Raw genomic sequence first — 10886 nt, forward strand, 5'->3', positions numbered from 1 at the left:
TGTATCCTCCAATCTGCCATGATTTGAGCTGTACCATAAGGCCCATGCCACCTGAAAATACCATCCCAGTCTCTGAAAATTTAATTTTGGGTTAAGGCATTGTGACAAAAGGTAAAAACTATAATGATCATGTTCCCTAGTGTACAGATAAAGGGAGAAAAGGCATGAAGAGCTGAACGGTACCAGAATACGCCACCTCTAAAATATGTCTCTTTGGAATATGGATTATTTTTAAGCTGAAGACCATTGAGAGAAGTAAAATTCTTAAGGAGCCACAAGGGTTCCTTTTGTAAAGTAAATTTACATTTATAAAGGAAATTTCTATGTGTAGAGATGTCTCCATCTCCTCTACCACAACAGAACTCTTATCAGAGGAGAAGGCATCAACTTAAATTTTCACAACAAACCTAACCTTCTTTTTCCATAGGTTTCCTGGTCACCTTCCTATAACTTGACCTCCTCTCCCAAAAACCAAAAACGCTTTTTCCTTTCTTTTAGCCTAAGAAGAAATAGATACCCAAGTTTTAACCACCTGTTTGAGTTACTCGCTCTCTAGTATTCCCGTTTGCAAGTAAGATGCATGTACAAATAATCTTACAGTTTTCTGTTTGTTTGTTTGTTTGTTTTGTTTCTCTTGCTTTATTTCTTAATAATCTCTCTTGGCCAGTCTCATTGACAGCCACCTGACTGGAAAACGCAAAATGCATAGAAGATAAATCATTTTACCTCCCCTATAGAATCCAGTACATTGGTTTGTGTTCACTGAATAGAGCACCTATCAGCAGATAGCCTAGTCAGATAAAGAAGGGAAACTAGATGGTTACATGGAATCAGCATGGATTTTCTCTACCTATGAACCTAAGACCCTAGAAGGCATCAAATTATTATAAAGCCTCTTCAAATCTGAACATGAACTATATTGTCTGTAGCTGAATAAATAATAGATATCCACATATATTTTATGTATATAATATGTGGTTAACAAAATCAACTTTAGGTGTATTGACACTAAGTTAACAGAATCTTTTAAGTTTTATATATCTTTTAAGAGTCAAGAGTCTTGTGCTACTGAGCCCTACTGTTTGGTCTCCGTGTCTTTGACAGAAATCAGGAAAATGGCCACAAACTTCCTAGTGCACGAGAAGATCCGGTTCAACAAGTTCAAATATGATGATGCAGAAAGGAAATTATATGAGCAAATGAATGGCCTGTGGCTGGCTCCTAGTGTCAGGAGTATGGCATAATCATGACCCTCCAGGACATTGCAAGAACCAGAGAGAACATCCAGAAATCCCTGGACAGAAGCTCAGGCCCTGGAGCCTCTAGCCAGCAGGGAAGAGACTGCAGTATGCTTGTCCTCATCCCAATCGCCAGCCTGGAGGTGGAGAACCAGAGCCTGCAAGGCATGGTGAGGGACTTGCAGCAGGCCATCTCTAAGCTGGAGGCCCAACTGGGTGTGCTGGAGAAAAACAGACTGGCCCACCAGGCCACAGCCCTACAGACCCAGCATGAGTCTCCCATGTGGCAAGTACAGCTCTCCCCAAAGAAGGTGGTCTCCTACACAGAGGTTGATGAGGATGATGACATCAACCTGGTTGGCAGTGATGAGAGGGATGACAAGGGGGCCATCAAGCTGTGGGAGGAGCAGCTGTGGCAGCACGCAGAGAAGGCCAAGAAGACTGCGCTGGTGGCCAAGTCCTCCAACCTCCTGGAGGTTAAGCCCTGGAGTGATGAGACAGACATGGCTCACCTGGAGGCCTGCATGCACCGCAACCAGCTGGGTGGGCTGGCCTGGGTTAGGGGTGCTCTAAACTGGTGTCCGTGGGCTATTGCCTCTGCAAGCTGCAGATCCAGTGTGTGGTGGAAACTGACAAGGTGGGGACTGAACTGCTGAAAGAGGATATCACCAAGCTGGAAGAGCACGTGCAAAGTGTCGGCATTGCTGCTTTCAGCAAGATCTAAGCCCTAACACTGGGCCTACGCATCAGTCCCGGCCGCTATCAAAGACTGAGATTCCTCTCGCCCCCCTAAAAGAGTCACTGCTGGTGGAGAGGCTCAGAACAGCCTTCTCTGTGGTGTGCTACTTTGGCATGTAGATTGTTTTCAGCTGAAGGCAACTGAGACCCTCCAGGGTTATAAGAAACTTTTGCCTCTGCCTGAAATAATTTAAATTTTGGGGCTTGCCCATAATGACTTATTACCAGAAATAACTTTTTATAAAGCACCTATATAGGACAGTCAAACTTTCAATTACTATAACATCTGCTCTTTTTATAATCCTACACATGAACTTCCTCCCTTCTGAAGCCCCATGGCATCTTACCACATCCTTAGCTCAGAATGTCTTTTTTATTTCATTTTATATTTCCATCTTTGACTCTTTCATGTATGTATATAACTAAATCTGGTTATTTTCACATGTTAATTTGTCTCATGTCCATGTGATTATTAGATCAGTTGAAAGAACCCAAAAGGGTAGATGGAAATTTCTTCCACCCCCAACAGTGGAAACAAAGGTACTTTTATGTAAAAGTATAATAAAGTGTTGAGGTAAAAGAGAAATCTTCATTCTCACAAATGTTAGGAAGTCATGATCTAGTGTAAACTACCTAAGACAAAATTTTCCCAGGCCAGCCTGTTGGAAAAATATATAAGATCTGATAATAAATAACCAAAACTGCTGAGGTCTGCTATAGACAGGTAGAAAATGATTTTTTTTTAGCATTGCTCTCTATCTACTTAGACCAACAATTTTCGCCTTTTTCATCCCATAGCACCCATAAAGTAATTACTTAAATTCTATGCCACATCAAAAAACATATTGTATGTTCCTCAATCTGATAAAAAAATTGGTATAATTTTGATTGATTTTTAAAAATAATAATAGTAATTACCTACCCTTTTTGCTCCAAAGTGACTTTTCAAAAAATCAGGTGCCTATGCATGTATATAAGGATTTCTGTAACCAAGAGTTAACCAACCAGACACAACTTTATTATGGAACATGACCAATAATATGCCACTCTATTATATGACCTTTGTATTTATGATTCAAGACATGGCATTCACATGGGATAGTTATTGTTGCGTTGGCTATTGTAATTTTTTATTTGATAATTTAAAGGAAAAAAGGTCAGTGCCCCTGATTAAACAGGCAGATATTATATATTTTAAAAATTCTGGCAGCACAATGGTTGAATATTTCTGACTTAAACTATTGATATTAAAGAAAGCACACATATTTGGACCTTCACCTCAGTCTAAAAATTTTTCTGGAGCAATGTAAAGGAAAATCTAACTTCCAATGACTTCCAGTTCTTTGAGTTACTAGAGCTGTGTAGAGGAACTGTGATGTCAAATATTCGATTGGAAATTGTTTGCTCTTCTATTCTAGAATAATCTTTACATGTTTTCATACCTGTAGTAGAAATCTGTTATCAAAATACTTTTGTATTCAGTAGTGCATTTGGGAATAAAGGGAAATGTGAGTGTCCACACTTGGGACAGTGTGGGGTAGAGTCAAGAGAACAGTCCTAGTAAATGAAATAGCAAATGGGTTTGATAATTGAATGAATAAAATCTCAGAGTAAAAAGTAGTGGTAGGATGTAAATCACCATCAAAGTATTTAGAAATATGATGTCCTTGTCATAGTGGATATAATTAAATCTTCAGCGTTTTGTTTGCACTTAAAGTAAAGGGTGGGCTCCGTGTGCTAGAAGATTGAAGACAATTAAGTTAAAAATGCAATGTGCAATTTGCTAGAATACTTACATTACATATATAGCAAGAAAGGGATTTGTCTGTGACAGGCTGGGGATTTAGGTGGCTGAGCCACATTGGGGAGACAGACAGCAGACCAGGAGAGAAACAAAGTGAAATTCATGTGTTGAGAGTTGGAGAAAAGATGAAATGTATTTGTGGACTTCATTCTCCTTAAGTTATCAAAAGTATCTTTGACAGATTTTGTCAGAACTTTCTTTCATAGAATTGATTTTTCTCCATCTAAGATAAAGAAAGAGATTAAACATCAGACACAGAGAAGAATTTGTAAAAGTCGAGTGAACTTGAGCAATTACCCTTGCTCCCAGCTACAACAAAGTGCAAGGAGTATATAAAATGCAAGAATAATTAAGAAAGGATTTTCATCTATTCTTATTGTAATTGAGTCTTTGTTATAGCAAAATCAAATTAAAATGTGCCTTGTATTTTTCAAAAGAAATTTAAAAGAATAATTGTTGTCTCTAAATAAACAAATTTCAAAGAAATAAAACTGGGGGCGAAATCAAGATGATGGAAGAGTGAATGGAAGTTACACTGACCTCCTCCCAAGACCAACATGAAATTACAACAAAATTGTGGAGAAATCACCTGGAACAAACAACTGAACAATAGTGAGAGAGGAGCCTTATAACTTTGGACAGACAGAAGAATCAGCATTAGCACAACCTAACTGATAAGGAATGTAGTAGAGACTTGAGAAGACAGGCGTAGTACCCATGGACAGCAGCTCCAGAGGGATATGGAAAAGGCCAGTTGGATCCCCCTGAAAGGGTGGGATCTAAATCATAAGCTGGGATCTCCATCCTACAGCACTGGAGCCCAAAAAGTACACAGATAATGAGCAATTGCAAAAATTGGCAGGGTTGCTCTCTGCCAGAGATAGGCAGCTGTAGATGCAAAGAACCTTTTAAAGGGCCAATATATAAATTTTTATTTGCAGCCACTTACCTTGGTCTCTGGCAAAGGCAGGGACAGAGTATGCTAGAGATGCCTGAGGAGAAACTTGGGAAGGAGGCTTTTGGAGAGAACTGAGAGAGTAGCCTGCATGGTCCTGGTGCTGACTCATGCTCCATACGGCAGCAGCCATCTTGCTCAGGCAGACCACTCCCCTGAGCGGCAAGAGCATGAGAGGACACAATAGCCCTGCCCCCAGGAGGGAATCTGCCCTGGCCCAGTGGTGCTAAAGCCTGACTGCTAAGTACAGAGTAGCAGCCACAAATAGTAGATCCTTGGCTAAAGGGGGTGCAGAATGGTCTAGAGACACTCGAGGAGAGGCTAAAGGCAGAGGCTTTGGGGAGAGAACTGAGAGAGTAGCTGGCAGGATCCCAGTGCTGACTCATCCCCCATACAACAGAAGCCATCTGGTTCAGATAGACCACTCCCCTGAGTGGCAACAGTATGAGAGAGCCCAATAACCCTGCACCGAGGAGGGGCTCTGCTCTGCCCTGTGGTGCCTAAGCCTGACTGCTGAGTGCAGAGTAACTATTTTAACAACTGAAGGAGAGAGCCACAGACAGGAAATTCCTAGAGTCCCGAACAGACTGCCTAAGGTCAGAAAGGGTCATCATCCGACATCATCAGAGGCAGATCCAGAAAGAAAAAACAACGATCTCCTACCACAGAAGTTCACACCACAAAGTCAGGAAATCTAGACAGATCAACTTAAAAAGTAAAAGCAAAAAGGAAGAGTCTCACATATAATGGGAAGACAAAGAAACATCCCCCAATTGAAGGGAAAGGGGGAAACCCAGAAAGAGAAATAAATGAAATAGAGGCAAGTAAACTATCAGATATTGCATTCCAAACAACAGTTCTAAGGAAGCTCAATGAGCTCAGTGAGCTCAAAGAGAATTACAAAAATCTACAGGAAAAGTACGAGGAACTAACTGCAAACTATATCAGCATGAAAAAGGACTTAGAAACTATCAATAAGACACAAGAGGAAATGAAGAATACAATTTCTGAAATGAAAAACACAGAAGAAGGAATCAAAAGCAGGCTAGATGAAGCTGAGGACTGAGTCAGTGAGCTGGAGGACAAGATAGAAAAAAGCTCCCAGACAGAGCAAGAAAATGAAAAAAGTCTCAAAAAGAAGGAAGAGGCATTGAGGGAAATGCAGGACAACCTGAAATGTAATAATATCTATGTAATAGGGATACCAGAAAGAGAAGAGGAGGAGGAAGAGATAGAGAACCTGTTTGAAAAAGTCATGATGGAAAACTTCCCTAATTGGAGGAGAGAAACAGTGACACAAGTCCAGAAAGTACAGAAGGTCGCATTCAAGAGGACCCCAATGAGGCCCACTCCAAGACACATCATCATTAAAATGGCAAATATCAAACACAAACAGAGAATCCTAAGGTAGCAAGGGAGAAACAGGTAGTAACATACAAGGGAGCCCTAATATGGCTAGCATCTGACTTCTCAACAGAAACACTACAAGCCAGAAGGGAATGGCAAGAAATATTCCAAGGAATGAAAAGTAGAGGCCTGCACCCAAGACTGCTCTACCCAGCCAGGCTCTCAATTAAAATGGACAGCGAAATAAGGCGTTTCCCAGGCAAAAAATGACTAAAAGAATACACCTCCACCAAACCAGCATTGCAAGATATACTAAAGGGACTGTTTTAAGAAGATGAAGAAAAGGAGTTTATGAATACCCAGTTCCTTTCACAGTCACCAATACTTGATATTACCAATATTTTTAATATTTATTAATCTGATTGTGACAATGATATGTTATTTTAAGTTACTTTATTATTTGTTGAAACTAAACCTATTTTTGTAGATTTCTTGCCTATTTCTATTATTTTTAAAAAGCTTTAAATGGCTTTTGGTATTCTTTATTCATTTTTTGACTAAACGTTTGTAAGATTTCTTTCCCTAAAAAAACTATTAACCCTTTTTTAGATGTGTTTAGGCAAGTACTTTCCTATTCTATTACTTGTTCTTCAACTTTTTTATATGTATATTACCACACAGTCTTAACTGTTTAATATAGTTATATTATCAATATTTTACTTTATAGCTTCTGGACTTGAATATTTTACTTCAGGGTAAGAGAAACATTACTTTGTATTTTTTCCTAAAACTTCTTAGATTTTACATATTGACTTTTAACTCACAAGAATATTTTTTGTATTATGTGTGAAATATGGCTTTATGTTTGTTTTATTTCAAGTAATAGTGTTCCATGCACTTTATTTGTTGAGTAAGCTGTATTTTCCCCATTGATTTGAAATATCAAGGTCAACATATATTACATTGTTAGATATATACATTTGTTTCTAGAATGCTAATTTTATTCCATTGATCTACTTGATTATTTCTGTGCTAGTGTCATGTTGTTTTAATTGCTGAGACTTTATAATGTATTTAAATTTTTTTAATATTTTACAATGGATTTTGACATTTAAAAAAATAAAAAAATAAAATCAATCTGCATTTTTAAAAAAAGAAGTAAAACTGGTTTTTGACAGATAGTTTTATCAGAAATCATGCCCTTTTATTCAAAACACCAAAAGGACCCGTGTTTTCACATATCAAGTAACATGACAATTGTTATTTAGGTAGAGGTTTTTAAATGAATGTAAACTGCAACCTAGGGATAGTATAAATTAGGAAGTGCTTATGTAGAACAAAGACTGAAGTATAATTTTATAAGATAAAGCACACATTTTAACAAAAATCCCTGAACACAGATGTATTTTTACTACTATCATAGTGGATCAGTATGGACATAAAGCTGAGATTTAAATTAAAAATACATGTATCGAAAGTCAAGGAACTAATAGCAAGGACTCATGGACAAAACCAAAGGGGAAGAGCTGAGGGAGGGAAGGTGGGAGGGGGCAAGGGAAAGAGGTGGGGGGAAGGCAGAGACAAATGTATTTAAAAAGTAAATAAATTAATTAAAAAAAATAAAAATAAATAAAAATACATGTATCTATAAACCCTTTGCTACATCAGGTATTTAAGACAGAGTTAATTTTAGAGTATTTCTGAAATTTTTACAAAGAATGATGCATTTAACAGCATCAATCAAAATTTCACAGTATGTTCATATGCATTCAACATTGTCATTAAAATGGACACCATCCACTTCTTATCACATCACAGTCCCTTTTTCATGCCAACCCTTCTCTGAGAAAAAAGAGGTATATTTCTTAAGTTCCCATGTCACTGGTATGTCTCTTTGCATGTCTGCTCTAAACCTTTTAAATACAAATGAACACAAAATACAGGCATATTTCTCATTATGCAAGCTGACTTTCACATAAAATTCTAAAGGAAAGCACAGAACAGCTGCATTCCACTTTTTTTTTGGCATGAATAGGGTCTTTAATATCAATACTGAAATGGAAGTGATTAGTACTATTTACTGAATTTTAAAGCACCTTAGGATGTTCAGCCAGACAGTTTATTTGATTGGCTGAACACGCGGACACCTCATTTTGGGAAAAATATGTTGGCACAAGCAAAGAAACAGCTATCTGGATGATTCAGAGACATTTTCAGAGGATTTTAATGGATAATTCTGCTTTTAAAAAGGATGCTCATAAAGAATAACATGCTCTTTTTAGCATTATATGGTCTTCTTTACCTAATCACACACTTTACTCTAAAATTAGTAGTATTGAGAATGATAATTTAGATTTGGTTCAGCTTACAATAAGCTTTTATTTATGATACTTTGATGTATAGTAGTCCATGTAGAAATTATCCATTTAGATTGTACACAAAATGTTGCATTTCTATATACTAGAAAAGAATGGGAAATTGTAATTAATAAAATAATTCCATTTATAATTTCATTGAAAGAATAAAATACATAAGAATAAATTTAACAAAAAAGTGCAAGATTTGCATACTGAAAAATATAAAACATCATTGAAAGATATTAAAGAACCCTTAAATAAACACAAATACAACCCATATTCATGGGTTGAAAGATTCAATGTTGATAAATTGAAAATATTCCCTCCAATTAATCTACAGATTCAAGGCAATCTTTATCAAAATAACAATGGTTTTGTTACAGGAATTGACAAACCAAAGCTAAAATTTTCATGGGAATACAGGGAACCCAGAATAGCCAAAATAATTGTGTGGGGAAAAAAAGATTATTTTTGGATAACTTACATTGCTTCTTTATTACTGTAATGAAGATAGTACTCAGTCAAGACAGTGGTACTGGAATAAGGATAAATATATAAATTAATGGACTTGGATAAGAACTGAGAATCCAGAAATAAATTATTATATTTATTGTCAATTATTTTTTACAAATGTGCCAAGAGAAGTTAATGAAGAAAGAAGAATCTTTTCAACAAACCATCCCAGAAAAACTAGATATCTACATGCAAAAGAAATTGGCTATTACCTTTTACCATATACAAAAAATGTAACTCAAAATGGATCAAAGAACTAAATGTAAGATGTAAAACTAAAAAAAATAAATCCTTAGAAGACAACATAGACAAAAATATTCATGACCTTAGATTAGACTATGTTTTCTTATACATGATATAAAAACTAGAAGCAACAAAAATATAGAAAAATTATAGTTTGTAAAAATTTTATAAATTATGCTTTAGAGGAGATTATCATGAAATACAACCAACAAAATGAAAGAAATATTTAAAAATCATATATTTGATAGGCAACTTGTATACAGACTTTATGAAGAATTCTTACAATTCTTAAAAAGAAAAAAATTCAATTAAAATCAGCAAGTATATGAATAAGTTTTCCCCCTAAAAATATACAAAGGGCCAATAAGTACATGAAAAGATATTCAATGTCATTAATTGTTAAAGAAATCCAAGTCAAAACTAAAATGTGATATTACCTCATAACCACTAAGATAGCTATAATAAAAAAAGATGGCAATGACAATTACTGGTGTGGTTGCAGAGAATTTTAAACCCTCGTAACTTCTTAGTGGTAATATAAATTAATGTAGGGATTTGGAAAGCAATTTGGCAGTTCCTCAAATAGTAAAACATAGAATTACTATATGACTCAGGAATTTCATTTCCAGGTATATGCCCAGGGAATTGAAAATACATCTTCATACAAAATCTTTATACACAAATTTCCATAGCAACATCATTCATAAGAGCCCAAGAAATGTAAACAAATAGGATAAATGAAATGTGTATATCTATACAACAGAACGTTATTCTTCCATAAAAATGAAGTTCTGATATATGCTGCAACATATACACCTTCAGAATATTATCCAAAGTGAAAAAAAGCAGATACAAAGGGTGACATATTATGTGATTTAATTTATAAAAAGCGTCCAGAATATTCAAATCCATAGAGACAGAAAATAAATTAGTTATTACCATGGACTGGAGGTACAGAGAACAAAGACAGTTCATAAAAAACCAGACTTCCGGTTAATATGGAAATGTAGGTAAACACTCCTCACCTCCACACACAGCTATAGCAAAAATTGTAACTAGTCTACAAAATAAATATCACCCAGAATTGTCAGAAAATTCAGCTGTGTGGAAGAGCAACAACAAAGGATTTGAAGCCACATTCATCTACATGGAGCCCACAACAGACTTAGGACTAATGCAGACCCACCCCTCTGGGATTCAGCACCAGGACAATAACTGGAATGGCACCAGTGGCATACAGGGACAAAGTAAAGTGCAGGTGTTAGAAGATAGCTTCCTCCCAGACAAAACTCCAGAGGCCAGACAGTGGCATTTTCCCATCTCTGCCCCATACAACTTACAAGTGCACTTTTCTATGATAGTCCACACTACTAAGACAGGGAGTCAAAGCAACTATACCTAATACATAGAAACAAACACAGGGAGGCTGTCAAAAGGAGGAGACAAAGGAACATGGCCCAAATGAAAGAATAGAACAAAACTCCAGAAAATGAAATAAAATGAAGATAAGCAAACTATCAGATGCACAGTTCAAAACAATGGTTATCAGGATGCTCCAGGAAGTCATTGAGTACTTCAACAGCACAAAAAAGACCCAGGCAGAAGCGAAGGTTGCATTAAGTGAAATAAAGAAAAATCTAGAGAACCAACAGTGGAAGGGCTGAAAGCAAGAATCAAATCAATGATTAGGA

The 10886-nt window shown here is 36.4% G+C and overlaps 1 pseudogene; it reads left to right on the plus strand.

Annotated features, from left to right (window-relative positions):
* Positions 1-1088: 1088 nt before the first annotated feature.
* LOC129084007 (elongation factor 1-delta-like) lies at positions 1089-1962 on the plus strand (annotated as a pseudogene).
* The last annotated feature ends 8924 nt before the right edge of the window (positions 1963-10886 follow it).

This window comes from Pteronotus mesoamericanus, unplaced genomic scaffold (assembly GCF_021234165.1).
Source record: "Pteronotus mesoamericanus isolate MK-2021 breed Mesoamerican mustached bat unplaced genomic scaffold, CSHL_Meso_final scaffold_174, whole genome shotgun sequence".
Taxonomy (NCBI): Eukaryota; Metazoa; Chordata; class Mammalia; order Chiroptera; family Mormoopidae; genus Pteronotus; species Pteronotus mesoamericanus.